Source organism: Pleurodeles waltl, chromosome 8 (genome assembly GCF_031143425.1).
Source record: "Pleurodeles waltl isolate 20211129_DDA chromosome 8, aPleWal1.hap1.20221129, whole genome shotgun sequence".
Classification (NCBI taxonomy): domain Eukaryota; kingdom Metazoa; phylum Chordata; class Amphibia; order Caudata; family Salamandridae; genus Pleurodeles; species Pleurodeles waltl.
Genome location: NC_090447.1, coordinates 127,684,836 through 127,704,784, shown reverse-complemented (window position 1 = coordinate 127,704,784; position 19,949 = coordinate 127,684,836). Strand labels below are relative to the sequence as shown.

At 43.2% G+C, this 19,949-nt stretch overlaps 1 protein-coding gene and 1 long non-coding RNA gene across 4 annotated transcripts in view; one reads left to right on the top strand and one right to left on the bottom strand.

The window, feature by feature from the left end:
* Positions 1-19,949, top strand: part of TENM4 (teneurin transmembrane protein 4) — a 1,476,030-nt gene that overhangs the window by 678,542 nt on the left and 777,539 nt on the right. The window lies entirely within an intron of this gene.
* The window catches only part of LOC138249813 (uncharacterized), a 42,451-nt gene continuing 29,992 nt past the window's right edge, over positions 7,491-19,949 (bottom strand). Inside the window, exon 3 of the long non-coding RNA XR_011194846.1 lies at positions 7,491-8,445. This is a non-coding gene — a long non-coding RNA (uncharacterized lncRNA). The remainder of the gene's footprint in view (positions 8,446-19,949) is intronic.

The following is a 19,949-nucleotide window of genomic DNA, read 5'->3' as shown; positions in this document are numbered from 1 at the left end:
CCAGAACATGCACACTATCCTAACTCAAACCTCAACTCAAAGATACTGATCTTAACTTCCTAACCTCTGAGCAAAATAAATGGTGGATGGATTAACCACAGGCACTGCTCAGGGCAGCACTCCACTGCATTGCTTTCTTTCTCATTGTATGTTACAGAGAGTGCCCAGCCACATCCAAAGCAGTAGTCCAGTCCAGACTGCAGGGCTACATCTCCTATAACAATAACAGAAGCAACATTACCCTTGCAAGTGATAGTGCACTTTACAAATACACATAATTTAACATCGGACTAGTATTCTCCTCATTGTTCTTCAACGTTGGGGTGAAACACTGAGACGCAACAAGCTATGAGAGGCAGTTCTGGGCATATCTGTGTCTTATAGGTGTCACCAAGTAGAGAAATCACAGAGCAAAATAAATGTGATTGATGAAATGTTTGAAATAGTCATATCCACTGGCAATTGCTCTGGACAGCATTCCTTTCTGCTACCACCTAACCTCACCTAGATAACCCTTAACGCTAGAGATATACAGTAAAAGAAGTATTAAATAATAGAATCCATATCCTACAGGCACTCTCTACCCAGCAGAAGGCCTGGAAAAAGAGGCAAATGTATCACTATGAAAGAAATCACAACAATAAGAGAAAGAGAGGGCAAGCAAAAGGGACACACGTGATGAAGGAAAAGAGGCCAACTCCAATGTGGTCCTTACAAACATACCAAACGGAACTTCCCTTCCCACAAGAAGGAAATCAGGAAATTGTGAAGGATGCTGCTCCTTTGTTAACTGTCCCTCGAGAGTCCATAAGAGACATGGGCACCTCCGGCTGCTTACCCCTATAGAATGAATGCAATCAACAACAGATGCTGTGCAAAAGGCCACTTTTGCTTGAAAAGTTTGCTCTTACAAAAATGCTGCACCTGGATCCATTACTTCAAAAACTACCTGTAGGAAAATGTACCTTTCTGCATGATCCCCCCATATTTTTTGTTTTACAGGGCTGGATTTACTGCCATATTTTGACATTGGGGACGAGCAGACTGCTAAGCACCTTCCAGGGCAAGTACACCACCTTGAACATGATAATAAATGGCTAATTACTATAAGCTGATATAGTTATTTTGGAATGATGCAGGTGAACAGATGCCCCCAAACAGGAGGCAGAAACTACTATGGCACTATTCTTAGGATAAGCAGAGTTCTAGTTGGAAGATTACCCTTGATTTGGCCCAGCCCAGCCACCGTAGAGGTGATGCTATTTCTTGGGACTTCCACCACTAAAGAATCAGAACACAACTGCATTTGAAAGAGACTCAAAAACAGTTCAACAATTTTCGACCTCAGGAGGACTGCTGCAAGATGCAAAGATACCGATGACCTCGGTTGGGCAAGATTTCCTGGTTTTTGCCAGTCTGAGCTTTTTGTCACAGAAGTAAAAGCTTCATGCAGACCTGACACAGATAATTTCCAACATTCCGGAGCACTGGTTAGCTGGGCTTACAGTAATACCCCATTGAAGGATTCTGAGAATTGTAACCATAACAATGTACAAACGTGGAGCATGGAAAGGCCAGCAAAGAGACCCCAAATGTAACATTGATGGCTACAGATTTTTTGTTGGCCGCACTCTGAGCTTTTGGTACCCAAATTGAAGGTGTCAGAGTAGCATCAAAGACTTTGTATCTGGCCTGGAAAACCTTTTGTCAGATACTCCATTCTGCCATGCCCACATGGAGCATTTTGACTTCCATCTGAGAGACAAGGGGCCTGATTTATTGTTTGGCAAGCAGTCCGCTGTCCATTAGTGTAGTGGAGGACACTACATCTATAGATCTCCACCAGCTCAGCAGTAATCTCTATGCCATGAGTACTCGCAAACATTTTCCCAGGGGCCAAAAAGTTTGGTCTGTGATGTGCCCGTGGGCCGCATTGATGCCAGGGCAGTTGGGTGGGGTGGCTGGAGGGATTGGTGGCAAGATAGGTGTAGGAGAAGCGAAGGATATAAACTAGAGGTTGAAATAAACAATGGGAAACCAGAAAACCTAGAATTAATCCCGGCTTACCCACTTTTCTAAATTCTGCGATCCTAGTTAATTGTTTAATATCACTTCCCCTCTTTTTTCTGCATTATCACATATAAGAGGACCTCGAAATACATGATTTCATGGTATGCGCTGCACAAAAGTTGCTTCTATGTTTTATTTAATAAACTATACTGTTGTTCATGTATGATAGGAACCCAGGTCACGCATAAAATGCACATACCAAGTGACTTGCCTCTTTAATTTACTATTGGTGCTCTTCTCAGGGCATGGGGAATAATTAATGTTTCCAAATTTGTTTCCAGATTTATGTTTGAAAACTATCACTTTTAAACAAATATATCTCAATGCACTGATAAAATAAATTGTACTAAGGTGAAAAGGTTCTGCATGTTAACTAAATACAATTTTTTAATTTTGAAGAGACTCTTATTTTTACACATATGCTGCAAGATGTCTTTAAAAATGAAGGGGTTTTAAAGTTAGGTGCAGGAGTCCCTGGTTATTTCCTTTCTTTAACACCAATTAAGTTTGAAATAAATGATTGTGTGTCTAGTTAATATTTTTGTCAGTGCGGAGTCGGAGTCAAGCAAAAAGCTGCCCAGTGCTCCTGTTGCCCAAGGGGCCGCATGTAAAGGTCAGAGGGGCCATATGAGGCCCGCGGGCCGTACTTTGAGTATCCATGCTCTGTGCAGTGCCGGTGGTTCCTCTAAAGCCACTGCACATTTAGTGCACACCTTCTATCTTTCAGGAGGCTGCATTCCCTAAGTGTAAGTTGTTACTGAAAAACAAAACATACTGACCCTCACTACTTGGGTGTGGGGCTCCTTTTTATTTTTTTTCATTATTTTTTTCATGGCGGTGATGGACAGAAAAAAAAATACATTAGACCATCCATTCTAAATAATTCTGGTTGTCTGATTTTCCTACACTGATGGACTCCATTTTGTCTTGGCATTAGAGAAAGCTTTCTGATGGCTCAGCAGTCGAAAGATGACAGTCAACCAACTCATGGTCGTGCGGGCAGACCAACCATTTGACAGACAAGGTATACTTGTGGTACAGTCCCCAGTCCTCCATAATCTAAATGGTGCTCCAAGTCTGAAAGCAAAATACAATTGTTGACCAGGTTGGACCACTGGACTATATTGACCCTAGCTTCATCATGGTCAGCTGAAAATTGTGTCTCGTCCCCAATCACTCATGCCCCATAGACTTACATTGAGTTTTTCGTTCCCATTGTTTCCTATAGCCATACATTGACTTTTTGTTTAAAATTTCATATGTCCTGATCCACCTTTAGTCATTTTAATCTTGTTTCATTCTTTACACTTTTCTTCATTTTATCAAATTGGTTTATTTTTCATTTTTATTTCTTGACTTTGATACTGTTTAGTTGAGACATTCTCGAAGATGGCCTGTCGCCTTAGTGCCTAAGCGAGCATTGTTAAGCCCAGGATTTCTTTTTTACACTGTATTCACCTAACAAAGCAAAGGTTTACTATGCCGACAGCTCTCCCCCTTACTAATCCAGGATCTCACATTGCTCTGAACAGTGCATTTTTATTTGTATGTTCATTCCTAGTTTTTTTCTGTCAGATGTCGTGAAATAATAGAGAGTGGCATATCCTCGGGGGTGTTTGCCTGGTTCCAGTCACATTACTGAAAGTGCAGTTCAGAAACTGGAGGCGTGATAGCGCTGAAACACGTTCCAGGCGCTGCTGCCGCCTTTCCATTGTTCGTTTATTAGTATCGAAGCACAGCGACAAGTGTGACGCCCTCTCTGCTCCTGGACAAACATACCAGCTGCTGATGGAGCTCTGCATGCTAGGCCTGTCAGTCTAGATTTGATTTAATTTACTGCTCCTAATTAGATGTTGACAGATTATTTCGTGTTCTCCTCTGAGAAATCTGCTTAGGGGCACTTAAGTCCCTGATGCCAGTTTTCTACAAATGGAATTAAATTCACGTTTCACTGCGAGTGAGTCGTAGAGTGCTTTTCACTTAGGAACATACTTTATTTTCCATACTTTGGTTCTTCCAGACTCATCTAAATTTCACAGTAAATTTCTGCAGGATGCACCAAGTTATTTATGGAGGGCCCACACCAAGGTGAAGCTTGGAGCATGAACAGAGCATGTTCAGATCTGTAACTCGCTGGCATATCCAGCTTTACCCCTCTGGTTTTCTCAATTTAGTCTTGTTTGAGCACTTGGACGTGAACATCTGCTTCGTCTAGGGCAAAGTTGCACATATATCAGAAATAATTGAATGTGTGCGTTTTTGTGCCAATTGTGTGTTTGATGTCATAGAACCGAAGGGGGTTGTGAAAGCGCAACACACGGAGGATGGTAGAATGTGAAACTCTCTGTTAAATTGGGGACAGTACGTGGGCTCTGACATGCCTAGCTCTTGATTAAACAAAAAGTAACGTAAATTAAGGGGTGAGCCGTGGCTGGTGGGCGCGGTTGTACTACCGAATATTGATTCCCAGAATAGTGTGGTTCAAGACTATTGAAAGGCAAAATATCGAAAGGTAAGTGCATATGGGAAGGTATAGTTTTACTAATCCTAACTTAACATCTAAGTACCTTCAAGATATATATATATATATATATATATATAAATATATATATATATATATATCTATAAACAAATTGGTCTCAGGGCAGAGCGCACTCACTGCTAGTGCTGGCGTTTTGGGTTAGGTCATCACCACAACATATATGGTAAAACAAAAAATTACACCGCACTCCCAGGAATAATACAATTTCTCTTTGTTTATAAAAAGCATTTAATTGCCATTGACGCGTTTCGACTAACCATCTTTCTCAAAATGGCATCAGATTTGAATGAGTCTTTCTTTGCTGATCATGTATACTTTTTATTAAGAGGCATTCTGGTAGTTGGAGTCCAATGTTCTTTGCTATGGATTCTTTAACTACATTACAACCATACAATCTCTCACCAACCTCCAAATGCAGTCACATATATCGCATCCGGTACACACACATTGCCTCCAATGTCTCTTAACAACAACAGTACATTTAGCATTCCTGGGCCCGTAGACCTAAATCCTTCCTGGTCACGGGCCGCATCAACACCAAAGTAGCAATCATGGAAAGGATAGACCTCATATAGTCCTGGAGATATATCCTCTCATGGTTTAATTGGATGGCGTGATGAGAGTCCTTGATGGTCTACCCCAAAACGCCAGCACCATCTGTGAGTGCGCGCTGCCCTGAGACCAATTTGGGTTTTTTGTATTTAAGGTGGCAGTTGCGCCCGACACCTTCAGCAAAGAGATCTTTATCTATGGAGAAATTGGCTGAGATACAAATTGCTGAGCTAGAGACACCCTGAGCCCCTAACCTTGGTCTAGGGGTACCTCAGGGACTCGGCCAAGGCTAAAATAACATATTTTTTTAATGTCAGGAAAATCTGCCGATCCAGATCCGCAGATTTGCCCAACATTTTAAAAAAAGGGCGGTCTCCTGCCCTTTTTTAAATTGTGCCCCCGGGTGGGCCAGGTCCTGGGAGCATTGTGGGCTTTAAAATGGAGGGGGGAGCACAGGGTCTCCCTCCTATAGGCTTTTATTAGACCTGGAGACCCTCACGTTCCAAGGGCAATCGGAAACAAAAATTGTGGAGGGAGGACACGCGCCCCCTCCCGTAGCCCCCGTGACCACCACCTTCCTCAGGTAAATAGTGAAAAAATGCAGGGGGACCAAGGTGCCCCTGCCTCCCACCCCTCCGCCCCCCAGGATCACCACCTCTCCAGGGCAAACAGTGAAAGAAATGCAGGGGGCGGCACATGTACCCCCTCCGCAGTCCTGTGGACCTCCTCCCCCCTTGGGGAAATTTACCTAAATTATGGAAGGGTGGATGCCATCTTTCCCCCTCACCCCCCCAGCAGCCCCAGGGACTGCCTCCTCTCCTGGGCTGTATTTTAAAAATGAAGAGGGTCCATCATGGACCCCATTAGCACCGTGGACCACCACCTCGCCGAGGCTATTTACATGTAAGGGAGGGCTGAACAGCCCCCCTCAAGGAGCCATTACTGGTCCTGGGGACTGCCACCCCGAGAGCCAGCTCCTTCTATGTCCCGGGATGCCCAACCCCGGGACATAGCTATTTACTGTGACTTGGCAGGAACTTTGACAGTTCCCACCAAGTCAGAGCAAACACCCAGCTCGCAGCAGGTGAGAGCTGTCAAACATCTCTCACTTGCTGCAAGCAGAGGTTTCCTCTGTTTCCCTGCCTGCGAGCAGGGAAATAGAGGAAACAATTGTTTTTGCTGACAGGGAACTGCATCTTTAGGGTAATCACTAAGGTACATATCTATGGAGTTAGGTGTAGAAAATCTATACTTACTCGTCTGTCGATATTTTGTCCTCAATATTGTGTCCCATCGATTTTCTGGTGTCAATATTCAGAGTGCATACCTCCAGACATGGGGAGGTAGCCTGTTAGAACCAAGTGGATGGGTGCTGGGTACAGATAGTGGGAGCGGATAGGCCAGCAAGGCTTGTTGTTGTCTTGGAGGTGTTTGGTGTATTTCACATTAACATTGTATGAGTTGTTTATGCCAGTTGTCCTGTGAAGTATTAGAGACAGTTGTGTTAATCTATGTTAAAACCTATCCATTGTAAATGCAGCCATTTTTGTGCTCAAAAGCAGCTACCTACTAGAGTGTTGCACTGAGCCAATGTGTAACCCATCATTTGTGATATTGAGATCTCTTTGACTGACTACACTCCAAAATCCTAACTACTGATAGAGTAGAGTTTCCGTTTAATTCTATAGGCGTCACCCTTAAGAACAATGTCCCTTCACGCATCAACAACCAGATTTATAGTGGTATGTTGAGAACTGTGAAACCTTGAAAATGATAAAAACAAGCATTTGCAAAGCCAATAGGTCTGTTTATCATGTGTTAATGCATGCAGAATTAGCACATTCGAGTGAGACACACTGGAGGAAACCAGCAGAGCTGACAGCTGTAGCTGTATAGGCAGAAATGTAGACTCAAACAGCCAATAGCATTGGTTGAGAAAGGAACAAGCCACTGGCCAGGGCCAAGGCATGATTGACAAAGTCTCATACCAGTGGTTAAATTGGCACATTAAAGAAAGCTAATGGGTGCAAGGGGCGGGCCTATACACCGTTCTATGTATATTGGTAGCTACAGGTCTATTTGGCAGCTTTTTTCTTAAATCCAGATCAAAACAGAACTGGAAATAAAATCATCTTTCTAGCCCTACATTCCACCTCAGTATGTTGTCATACAGGGGCACATTACAAATGCTGATGGGTTTCATTAGAAACCAGTAGGAAAGTATCCAGCCTGTACTGTGATAATGGCTTTTTGACCCTCATCAGCATTGTCATCACTACATTGCCAGTCTCATCTCAACACTTCCATCAAAATCATACCATATGTGTAAAACAGACTGACATTTTATGTAAATTAGTCCTGGCTAATACAAAACGTTGTGATAGCAGTAACAGGCTCGAAATAACACATTCAAGTTCTAGTCAATTCATTGTCAAGAAATGTTTCTTTGAATGTTCACAAAAAGAGGCACCAAATTTCTTCCAAATCCAGCAAATATCATTCCGAATAATCAAATTATGAATTATAAAAATGGATAATTAGTATTCAGAACTGACCGTTCCTTCCTCTGGGCTGTTAAAGATGTTTTTTTTCACAAACGTTTATTACTAGGGGTGGAGAATGGCACATATAAAAATGCAAAATCAAGCGTCTTGAAATGAGCAAGCCCCTGGCTCGGGTGATTTATTTGGAAGCTTTAATAGAATGTTCTATAAACAGTAGGAAGCTCCCTAGAGGAGAGAGCGAGGGTGACTTTAATGGAATGCTATAATGTCCTGATCCTAAAAAAAAAACTACAAAACACCCTTTATCGGGGGGGGGGCACTAATATTGTCCCTAATCCGAGGAGGAATCCCAAGTTCTAACAGTCACGTAGGCCTATTGCCTTCTTGAACATTAATTCCAAAATATTCATCAAAGTATGTCTAATTGTTTGGACCCATTGCTACCAGACATAATAAGCCCCGGCCAGTGCTTAGGGACGTCAGACTCATGATAACATTAGACGTATAGTCCACTTGATCGTAAAAGCCAACAGGAAGGCTGTCCCAGCTAGTATCCTTAGACAGAGAGTAGGCCTTCAATAGGTGTACTGGTGATTTCTTGAGAAGGTGCTCCAGTTGGTTGTGCTTGGGCCTAGGCGTATCTCCATGTTGATGTGTGGATCCCACAACCAGCTTATGCTAGAATGACAGAGCATCAAATCCTTTCAGCCTTCTCCAGGAGCGTGAGGCTCGGGTGTCTCCGTTCTCTTCTCCCATTTGATCATAGAACTGAGCCCTCTGCAATAAAGATGAGGAATGACCATACATTAAAAGACCCTTTTTGACCCTGAACTTCATAATATTTTGCTCTTTGCTAGTGACATCCTACTTACTTTATCATCGCCTGACTTATCTCTTACCCTCTGATGGAGCAAAGAACATGCTTTGATAGGGTTGGAAATTTCAAAACTAACTTAACAAAATCCAACATCCGCAACCTGGCAGTCCCTCGGGCAGAAATAGAGGTCCTTCAAGTACACACCTCCTTTAAGAGACTTTAGGTCACTAATTCTATAAAATGCTGCGGTGTTAATATCACCCCGGAAGTAGTAGAGGTTTATAAGAAGAACTTCCCTAAGTTGCTGGAAACTATCCGCAATGATTTTAAATGGTGGCTTCACAATTTCTTCTTTAGATTAGGCAGGGTCCATGTCCTTAAGATGAAGATCTTGTGTTAATTCTTACACAAATGCAAGCCCTGTCCATTTCGGTGAATAGGTACTTCTTCAATGATGTGACTAAGCTAGTCCTCTGCTTCATTTGGAAATAAGGGCACTTATGTATAGTGTTAAACTTTCTCTAACACCTGAGTGAAAGGGGAGATTGGGTTTCCCAGATTTCATAACTACAGGTCTTGATAGACTGGTATAGAAAACAAGCTCTAACTGGTCTGCTATTGTCTACATAAGTACCTCTATGAATATAACCCTCAAGCTCAGAGACACACCATGAAAATGCTGAAAACTCACCACATTCCCCTTATCCTACTACTTCCATACATGCCAACGCCTCATTGCCTCCAGCCAAGTACTGATGGTCAATTAATAAGTGGCAGGTGGAAGAATGTACCCCAAAAGTAGACCTCTTTGGGGCAAATACCATTAAACCGTATAAATGAAAAATGCAAGCAAGCTTTCACCCTAGGCAATTCACAACTGAGACTCTGAGCGATGCACTCAAATGTCAAAGAGGCAATGCTGAACGACATACCCCATTTGAGAAATTTATAGCAACTACATTGGGTTCCAGAGGTATGATCTCTAACACTTAAAAATAGTTCTTGATGCTCTGTTTAGTCCCCACTGAGCTTATCTGGAGCAGTGAACCCATGCACTAGGTAGAAACATATTGGAAAAGCAATGGAACATTTTATGTTGACGAAGGGGTCATCAAGCATCTAAGTCAAGATAACCCCACTACAGGATTAGGTCTGACTGATATCAAACCCCATTCAAACTCCATAGCTACTATCCCTCCAGTGGTGCCCTTTATTGGTGAGGATGTGGACTTATGGGGGACTGTTTGTCTATCAGACCGTACTGGGAGGAAATCCCAGCACACATTTAGGGGATGCAGGAGTTCCTATAAGTGGTATATCCTTCATAGCCCTGGGCCTCTGCTCACCCAGCCCAGAGCACTAATCCAAGGCACACAAGAATCCCGATGTGGGACGCTCTGGAAAAGCAAAGCTTAGCCTAGCCACCTACAAGAAGAGAAACCTTTCCCCCCTAACATCTCCTTCTCTGGAACTTTCTGACAATGGAATACCTAGCTCAAGTCCTTTACGCCCAATATGACACATCTGACAAGATGTGGAATCCATCCCTGACATCTGTCAGTGGGCATTCACTCCACTGCATGCCCCCATGTCTGAAAGCTCTGAGTTAATTTGCATACTTATATTAGGGACATGTAGATGCTGGGAATGTATAGCCTTGCAGAGTACCATCTGAACTTAAAGGCAGAAGAAAAAGGCAGGAAAAGAGTGACAAAGAGGGAACACAAGAATGAAAAAGAACCAGCATAAGTGAGATAAAGAAGGCGAAGAGTGTCTGGTGTTAGAATAAAGAGGCATGAGGTGTAATCAAGCCTGCGCAGACTTGGTATTCAGTGCCACGACGTTTGATTCCATCAGTCACAGGCTTTCAAGCAGATCTTTGGACCGCATAACTTAATCTGTTTTAAATTAAGCACTGGTTTCAAGGTTTCCATCTCAGATTGAAGTCTCATGACTATTAGCAGTTGAATAACTTCTGTCTTTATTAGTAACAGTTTTGATCTGTTCCAAGATACCATTTTTCAGTTCACATGTATTACTTCACATGTATTTTTTTCCACAGGGACACATGAGGCAGAACACTACACATTTGTTCTTGCAAGTGAGCCTGGGTTTGTTCTTCCTTATTTGACCGGTAGATGATTTGTATTCAAGCATTTTGGCTCCAATTTTGCACGCTTGGCAACTAATGCATTTCCAGAATCCCCCTTGCTACATGACTGTGTTCCGTAAATTGTTTCTTGGTAGTGACTGTGCACTGGTTTGTCTTTGATGCTTTTGGCTCTTGTAAATGTGATCACTGGGCATCATTAATAATTGTACTTGTGGGGTATTAACTTTTCAGACCAGACCAATGTTTAGTTAGAATCCACTTGAGTTGTGAGAATGATATAATCATTCTGATTGGATCTGCATTCTCTATTTTCTCCTTTGCTTTCTTAGTTTCACACTCATTGAGAAGATCAAACTTATGCTTTCGTTTTTCTTTCTCTAGTTCTTTTTTGATCATATGTTGTGGATAATTTCTGGCTTTGAATCTATCTTGTGTTTCTTCACTATGCTTTTCAAACTCTTCTTCTGAGGAACAGTTACGCTTTATTCTTAAAACTTCCCCATAAGGGACGCCCCATTCTAGACCAGGTTAATGGAAACTGCCCTCATTATTGGTTACAGTAGGTCATCTATGAAGCGTTGTTTCAGTCATTTAATCTTAATGAAGATTTAGGTGTCCAAGAAGGCAACATGTGTTTCACTTATATGTCAATTTGAAATTCAGTTTGTTCTGGTTTACTTTTTTATGATATTGCGCAAATTATTTTTGTGTTCCATTCCAGATTATAAACAACACACTAGTGACGTAAACACGTTTGGGACTTTTCAGATTTTTTTTATGTAATTCACACAATGACGTTTCAGTTTTAAATTGCATTGGTTCTTGAACTGGGAAAAATACACACACACACATATATTACACACTGGGGATCGCCAATGTGTAGTTATAGTTAGATGAACGTTTTTGGTTTGCTAACAACTTTACAACTTTTGTGCTGTTTGACGAGTCTTCACAAAGCCGTCCAATAAAAGCTCATCCACCTCAGCTCCCTCCTCAAAAGTTTTGAGGTGATCCGTTAAGTGGGGGACAAAAAAAAAAGGGAGGGTCCCAAAATACAGCTTCCTTATACAGTTTGCATTAGGAAATTTGAACAGCTCTACAGGCCAAACAGCTGAATGGAATTACACACAAATTTGGCAGAACACCAGATCTTTACTGAGAAAGCATGCGCTTTATGATTTGTTATAAATCCGTTCAGTAGTTTTTGAGAAATTAAGGTTCAGATTTATGAATGTCTGGACATTTCTGTTTGTGGGACTCTTACTGTAGTGCCGTAAGTATGCAACTTTAAATAATAGAGCAATCTGATGAGCCAAAGGGGACTTTTTTCCCATCGACCAGCTCACTCCAGTTGGCTGGCTGCAACATGAGAAGAAATGTTCAGGTTGCGATTTCGGGACGCAGGGAATTGGTCCCTTTGTCCTGAAAATGTGAAAAAAAACATAAGGTGTAAGGGGGCAGGGGATGGGTACCCTGACCCCTAGACCTTGCGTGGAGGTCCCAAAGGGATCAAAGGAATCCCTGGAGACACTTTCTTTAAAAAATAATGTTTTTTTGGGTTGCCGTGATACCATGGGACTCGCGCAGGAGCCAGCCGGACCACCTTGCTTCTGCAAGATTCCCACAGGATTGCAGAGACTGTACTGGTTTCCGTAAGAGTCTCATGGGGCCAGAAAAACATTCTTTTTTTATCAAAAAAGAGGGGGTGGGACATTTATGTCTGTGGTGGGTTGGCCGTGTACAGGGTGGGTGGCCCTGTGGCCAAAGGCGGTGGGCAATGGGGTGTGGCCTTCAACGAGGGGTTGGCCACAGTTACCTTGCACTTTTGATGACAAAATGCCAACCCAACACTGCGCACAACCAAAGCACCTCTGCTGAGGGTTTGTCATTGTTATGTTTGATAATAAGATATTACTTTGCATTAACACCCTAACCAAACCCACACTATGTATGGCTGAAGGACCCACACAGGGCCTGGCCTCGCCATGCTCTACCTGTGACCTCAAATATTACATCACTCATGACTTGTACTAGGACATCGATAACATCACTGATGACATCTGAAACGACATCATTGATGGCAACACTGCATGATGGAGGCACCAGTTATAGTTACTTGAAATAACAATAACTAGTGGGTTTCAGTGTTTTGTAGCTTAAAATGTTATGTTTAAACTGACATTTTCACCTACCAATAACATCATGTCAACCTTTGGGTATTTCAGTGAACTTGTGAGGTTTTTTAATGTGAAGTAAGACATTACATAACTAACTATAATATCACTTTAACCTTTATATTTTCAGTGTATATATATATATATTTATTTATTTTCTTCATCAACAATTAACCATCGCACTCCAGAAAGTCCTTGTATCAGCTTTTTATTTGTATTTCATAGAAAAGTGCTTCCACCACCATATATATATATATATATACAGGGAGTGCAGAATTATTAGGCAAATGAGTATTTTGCCCACATCATCCTCTTTATGCATGTTGTCTTACTCCAAGCTGTATAGGCTCGAAAGCCTACTACCAATTAAGCATATTAGGTGATGTGCATCTCTGTAATGAGAAGGGGTGTGGTCTAATGACATCAACACCCTATATCAGGTGTGCATAATTATTAGGCAACTTCCTTTCCTTTGGCAAAATGGGTCAAAAGAAGGACTTGACAGGCTCAGAAAAGTCAAAAATAGTGAGATATCTTGCAGAGGGATGCAGCACTCTTAAAATTGCAAAGCTTCTGAAGCGTGATCATCGAACAATTAAGCGTTTCATTCAAAATAGTCAACAGGGTCGCAAAAAGCGTGTGGAAAAACCAAGGCGCAAAATAACTGCCCATGAACTGAGAAAAGTCAAGCGTGCAGCTGCCACGATGTCACTTGCCACCAGTTTGGCCATATTTCAGAGCTGCAACATCACTGGAGTGCCCAAAAGCACAAGGTGTGCAATACTCAGAGACATGGCCAAGGTAAGAAAGGCTGAAAGACGACCACCACTGAACAAGACACACAAGCTGAAACGTCAAGACTGGGCCAAGAAATATCTCAAGACTGATTTTTCTAAGGTTTTATGGACTGATGAAATGAGAGTGAGTCTTGATGGGCCAGATGGATGGGCCCGTGGCTGGATTGGTAAAGGGCAGAGAGCTCCAGTCCGACTCAGACGCCAGCAAGGTGGAGGTGGAGTACTGGTTTGGGCTGGTATCATCAAAGATGAGCTTGTGGGGCCTTTTCGGGTTGAGGATGGAGTCAAGCTTAACTCCCAGTCCTACTGCCAGTTCCTGGAAGACACCTTCTTCAAGCAGTGGTACAGGAAGAAGTCTGCATCCTTCAAGAAAAACATGATTTTCATGCAGGACAATGCTCCATCACACGCGTCCAAGTACTCCACAGCGTGGCTGGCAAGAAAGGGTATAAAAGAAGGAAATCTAATGACATGGCCTCCTTGTTCACCTGATCTGAACCCCATTGAGAACCTGTGGTCCATCATCAAATGTGAGATTTACAAGGAGGTAAAACAGTACACCTCTCTGAACAGTGTCTGGGAGGCTGTGGTTGCTGCTGCACGCAATGTTGATGGTGAACAGATCAAAACACTGACAGAATCCATGGATGGCAGGCTTTTGAGTGTCCTTGCAAAGAAAGGTGGCTATATTGGTCACTGATTTGTTTTTGTTTTGTTTTTGAATGTCAGAAATGTATATTTGTGAATGTTGAGATGTTATATTGGTTTCACTGGTAATAATAAATAATTGAAATGGGTATATATTTTTTTTTTGTTAAGTTGCCTAATAATTATGCACAGTAATTGTCACCTGCACACACAGATATCCCCCTAACATAGCTAAAACTAAAAACAAACTAAAAACTACTTCCAAAAATATTCAGCTTTGATATTAATGAGTTTTTTGGGTTCATTGAGAACATGGTTGTTGTTCAATAATAAAATTAATCCTCAAAAATACAACTTGCCTAATAATTCTGCACTCCCTGTATATATATATATATATATATATATATGCGTGTTTTTATTATTTCTTTTTGATAAACATAAGACTAGCATGCAAACTGGAGCTGTTCCAAGGCCGGACCTAAAAATAAAATACTGTGCATTTCTATCTAGTTTCTGCCTATTTTCTTGAACGCGTCCTTCCTTTCCCTGTTTTTCTTAGCAGCTCTGGTGTGCCACAAGTAACATGTAGACTTTGTGGGCACATTATTTATGGGTAAATCCCTTGATTATGAAAAGTATTGCTGCCAGGGGTGGTCAGAGGAATGGCAAGGAAAATGTAATGTACATTCGGAAACCAGCCTAGGGGTAGTAACATTTTGTGCAATCGTAAACTCCTGGAAAGGAACCTTTTACGTGTATCTGCGGACTTAACCTCTTTCCAAAAGCCCCTGCCGTATATTTTCTAAAAAGAGAATTAAATTGTAAGCGCCACCCCATTTTTGCAGGCTATGTATGATAAGGGGTCCTTTATTTATGTAAATTGTTTTTATTATAAAAAACGATATGACAAGAAAAAAATGAAATTACACAAATTTCATAATACTAGGAATGCATACGATATGCACATGCAGAGTTATTAACCTAGGTTTAAGAGTCTATTGCATGTCATTAACATACATATGTTCGTGCTTGTATGCTACAATGCACATACACCACTCATGAAAGGCATTAAATGTACCAGAATAGCTACTAAGCAGTCACAAAGGCACTCTTGCAAATAAATGTGAAAAACGCTTTCCATAGTTTACTTGTCTAGTTCTAAACCTCTGTGATTCTCTAATGTTTAAATACTTGATAATTGCTGCCAATTAGGAGCAGGTTTTCCACTGCCTTGCGCCATGGCAACAGTTTGTCATCGCAGGCACGGCCCATACTCTGATTTTAAGAAAGCCATGTTCCTGCTATAGCAATAGACGCGTTACACTAACATGTTGCTAGCCATATCGCCTGTATATTCAGTGTTTTTCGGACTCTCCTTCTTTTTTCAAATCATTGATCCTGTGCCTTGGGTGGTACTGTTGACATAGTAAGGCTGATGGGCATTAAGGCTGTCGCGAATATTACAAAAATGTGAGTCCTCAGTGGCCCCTGGTTTGGAACAATTGTCGGTTTTAATCGAGGTGAGTGAGCCCGACATATAACAAGGCCCCGGTGCCACTGCACCGGTTGCATCCTTGATAACTGCACTCCTGGGTTGGTGGTGTCAAGATAGAGAGATGGACTGTCTCGAGTCAGAAGAACATGTCCGCTTTGGGGGGATGGCACTTTCTGAGATCTGGCCTTGTCAAGTTATATAACCCCATGATCTCCGCTCAAGTCCCTCCCTCCCAAATTTGTTTTGAGACCTGGCACCAAGAATCTCTCCGGCTGCCCACCGTGAATGCCACGGACAGCTGGGGGCTTTGTTCTGGACATTCCATACTCATGATTGACAGGTGTCACTATATCCGTTCAAGAGCATTGCCCTCCCTCTTATGGTGACTGCCGTGTACATCTGTCACTCACGGAGGCTTGCAACTGAAATGTATATTTTATGTGCTTTCCTGGTTTTCAGTTTTTTTATAGCACAAACATGTCTTAAGCCAACGTCAGACAGCTTTGCAGCGAAGCAGAGAAAACCAACTACTTAGAGAAGAGCAAACAAGTGACAGGAATATGAATAAATGAAGGGACATTGAAAAACCGAGTTAGCATATTCAGAGAGGTGATGATATAAAGGTTGAGGCAGGCACCCACAAGCCTGCAGCCAATCGGAGAAGGAAAGAGTGATGCTGCGTTATATTGGTGACAGAGGGATGCCATACCAACGACAAGCAAAATAACACAACACACATTGGAATCTACACAATGACCCGTAATGTGCGGATGTGTTGTGTGGGCGGGCTTAAGTCCGTGACGAAACCAAGGTCCCCGCGGGGGGGGCGAGCTCTTGGTGGCCCCCGCAGCACAGTACCCTGGCCGGAGAGATCCTACGTCAGTCCGAAGGGGGGGGGGGGCTCCATGTACTGTGCAGGGGGCCACCCTCCGGTTTCATTACGCTACTGCCTTGCACGTTGAGCCGGCCCCACCCTTCCGAGAGAGTTGTGGCGGTGTTGTGCGCCCACTGTGCAGAGCCACCAGCCGCAGAAGATGGATAATTGGTGTTTAATTGGGTTCTGAGCTTTCAAAGGCTGGCTTTTAGTTCCCATGGACTCGCGCGCTTCGGTCCTAGCATTGTGCCAATTAGAGAGAAATACAGACTATGCTAAACTAATGACAACTGCTGCCGGACAGCAATGCCTCTGCTGGGGCAAAAACAATGCCGCCTTAGTGGCGGAAGCCTTTTTGCTGCTACCTCCCGGGTAGGGCTGAGGAATTTGCATTTGGTGTGTGGCTACTGAGCAAATAATCGCACAGCCTCCATTTTATCAGTGATCGCGGCTTCTGAAGATGCAAGACCGATTTCCACCCGTCCCTGTCGTGAAACCTGGAGAAACAGGCCAACCCAATTCCATTTCCCCGGAATTTAGCGCTCTTTATGGTTTAAAGGCGCACGTTTTGGCGCGGCCAGATTTGGGTTTTGTTTCTCAGTTTTTAAAGTCATTAATCACTCCAGCGTTTTCAGCTGTCTGGTTTAACAAAAGGTAATCCGCATTTCCCAGCTCCCCTGCCTGCGCAACAGAGGCCGCCTTTGTTGCACGGGGGTCGATTTCAGGCCCCGTCGACATCAGGGCCGGGTCAGGATGATTTCTTTTGGCTTCCCGCCGGAAGTGCCTTTTGAATGGCAGACTTTCGGGGTGCGCCCTTCCAGCTCTGCCCTCCTTAAGAAGACAGGAGGGATGGACCCCAGCCAGGATGATGGATTAGCTTCTGATTGTCACTCCAGTGCCCCCTTACGCCATACAATGGTGCATTCCATCAGCTGAGACAGTGTCATCTCATTGGGGAGTGCCACAAACAAACAGGTGGCCTTGTCGTTGACTGGGTCAAGGGCCTTGTCCGCTATGGAGTTGGGGTATATTTTTCTTCTGTTCCCCCTCATTTGGAGTTGCCCGCAAGGCCCCTGGTGGGAATCATGGTGCAGTGGGACGCGGTTGAGGAAGCACAATAGGCGGATTGGAATCTTGTCGCTCATAAGGGGGCCAAAGCGTCAAGTTAGGAATGCACACACAACACAACCGCGTGTACTCTGTCCATTGGGGTCTTGCATAGATCCCACCGTCATGTGTGTTATGATATGTGTATACTGCGCGTCCCCACTAGTGTCCTATTATTCACGGTCCCTACATTTACGCTTATCTGTCTATCTTGGTTGATCTTATATATGTATTTGTGTATTAGAAACTTGCATGGAAAGTACTCTGGCGTCTGCTTAAACTTTGCGTCCTCAGCATAAAACACGTAAATAAAGTGATGTATGCGGACACCCTTATCTCATCAGCATGTGTGGGCTTAACAGACTTGGGGGTTTATTCCAAATATTTACTGTGTATGATGGTGCCAAGGGCCGTCTGACATTACCAAATCGCAAGGCCAAAAACACACTGTTGGGCCATCTTGAGTGTGCGTTTAGTCGCAGTACTGTGCTCTAGGTAGAGTATTGTGCTTGCATCTGCAGGGTTTTACATAGCTATAGAAAATATTTTGTTTCATGTTTTTATTTTATTTTTTGTACAGCACTCGCTCAGCGGGGTGCTTCAAAGTGTTTTGAAACTTTTTTGGTCAAGGGTGGACAGAGAGGAAAGTGGGGATGTTGAAACAAGTCAACATGCTTGGCAGCAGAGTTGGGTCTTAGGATATTCTTGACATCTTTTCATCTAAAGAGTTAGAGTTGCAAAAAGGATGGTCTTCCTTTTGCTGTGATGTCTCCCAGACTGCTGTATCTCCTAGAAATCATAGAGAGGTGGTTCTAGGAGGCCAAATTTAAGCAGCTGGCAGATAAGAAGCAATAATTTAGGTAGGCCCTGTGGAGCGCCAGTGTGAGGGGCCTTCTGTACAAGACGCAGGGTGTTGAATTCAGCCCTCTGTTTAGCCGGCGGCCAGTGATGTTTCAGTGGGAATTCCACCATAGACTGCATTGCAGTAGTCGGCGCGCGATACGGCAACTATTACGACAAAAGTAATGCAATGGCACGTAATCAGTAGCGGAAGATCTCTTGGAGCCAACGAAGATTGAAAAACACATTTTATGGTCACGTGGTCAATTTGTGAGCGAGAGCATCCCCTCCCGTGCTGTGCACCAGCCCAGTTTGGGTGTGTCGAATATGACGTCCCACTACGGCGCTCACCAAGGGCCTGCTCGTAAGTATTCATACGTGTGCACTCGCCAACAGGGATTCCACTTATGAGGGTGGCCTGCGGGGCACATTAAACTTTGGTCATAAGGATACCACTACTAATAATGCTACAATTTCTAATACAATTATTATTGTTACTATCAATATAGCAGTTGAATTTATTATAATCACTATTATTAATAATAATAATATTATTATTGTTGTTGTTGTTGTTATTATAATCATTGTTGTTATATGTGCCTCTCAGGTTACAGACAGAATCAACATTTTTCTAGCTCGGTGGGCTGACATCGTATAAGTGTTGGATATTAAATTAGCCTAGTGATCGGTCGAAACTGTACAAAATGTTTCTCTCTGGCACTTGAAAGGCGTGCCTCCTGACCACCCTAATAGCCCCACTACCATAGCCTCCTCTGTTTACCCGCTCATATATCCTGGCCAGCCCCACCGTCCTCTAGGATCAGTAGTTCCATAATGCATCCTTGTCACGCCCCTCAGCCATCGAAGGCCCTGGTAGGCCATCCAAGACGTCAATCATCCCGCTCCGCTCATCTGCAATTCACACATGTGATTCAGCCCACCAGCCCAGCTCTACACTTAAGCTAGTCACCCCATCCATGGGTTATGCTTCCCTCACCCCCAGCTCTGTAATCCTTCCGACATCAGTGCCACAAAATAGTGCCTCACCGTTCTCTGTGCTGGCGCAGGGAGGTCATAGGAACCAGAACAGCCCCCAAGCCACCAGCACAACACGGCAATTGGAACAGGACACTGCGTGGTCTGCCAAAAGAGCAAGTACCAATATCCAGTGCTCTGTGTGCTTAATTCAGTGTTGTTAATAACCTATTGTCACCTGGGACATCTGCTGTGATCTGTAGGTCGCAGGAGCAAATCCGGGAAGGCCAACTCAGACTTTCATCCTTGCAAGGTCAGTAGATTGAGGATTATTAAATTAGGTGATAGCGGCACCTGTTATTTTCAGTGCTTACAAATAACAGAAATATGAGTTATCTAAAAAAAATGTTTTTATTTGTCAGCCTTCTGGAGGGGGGCTTC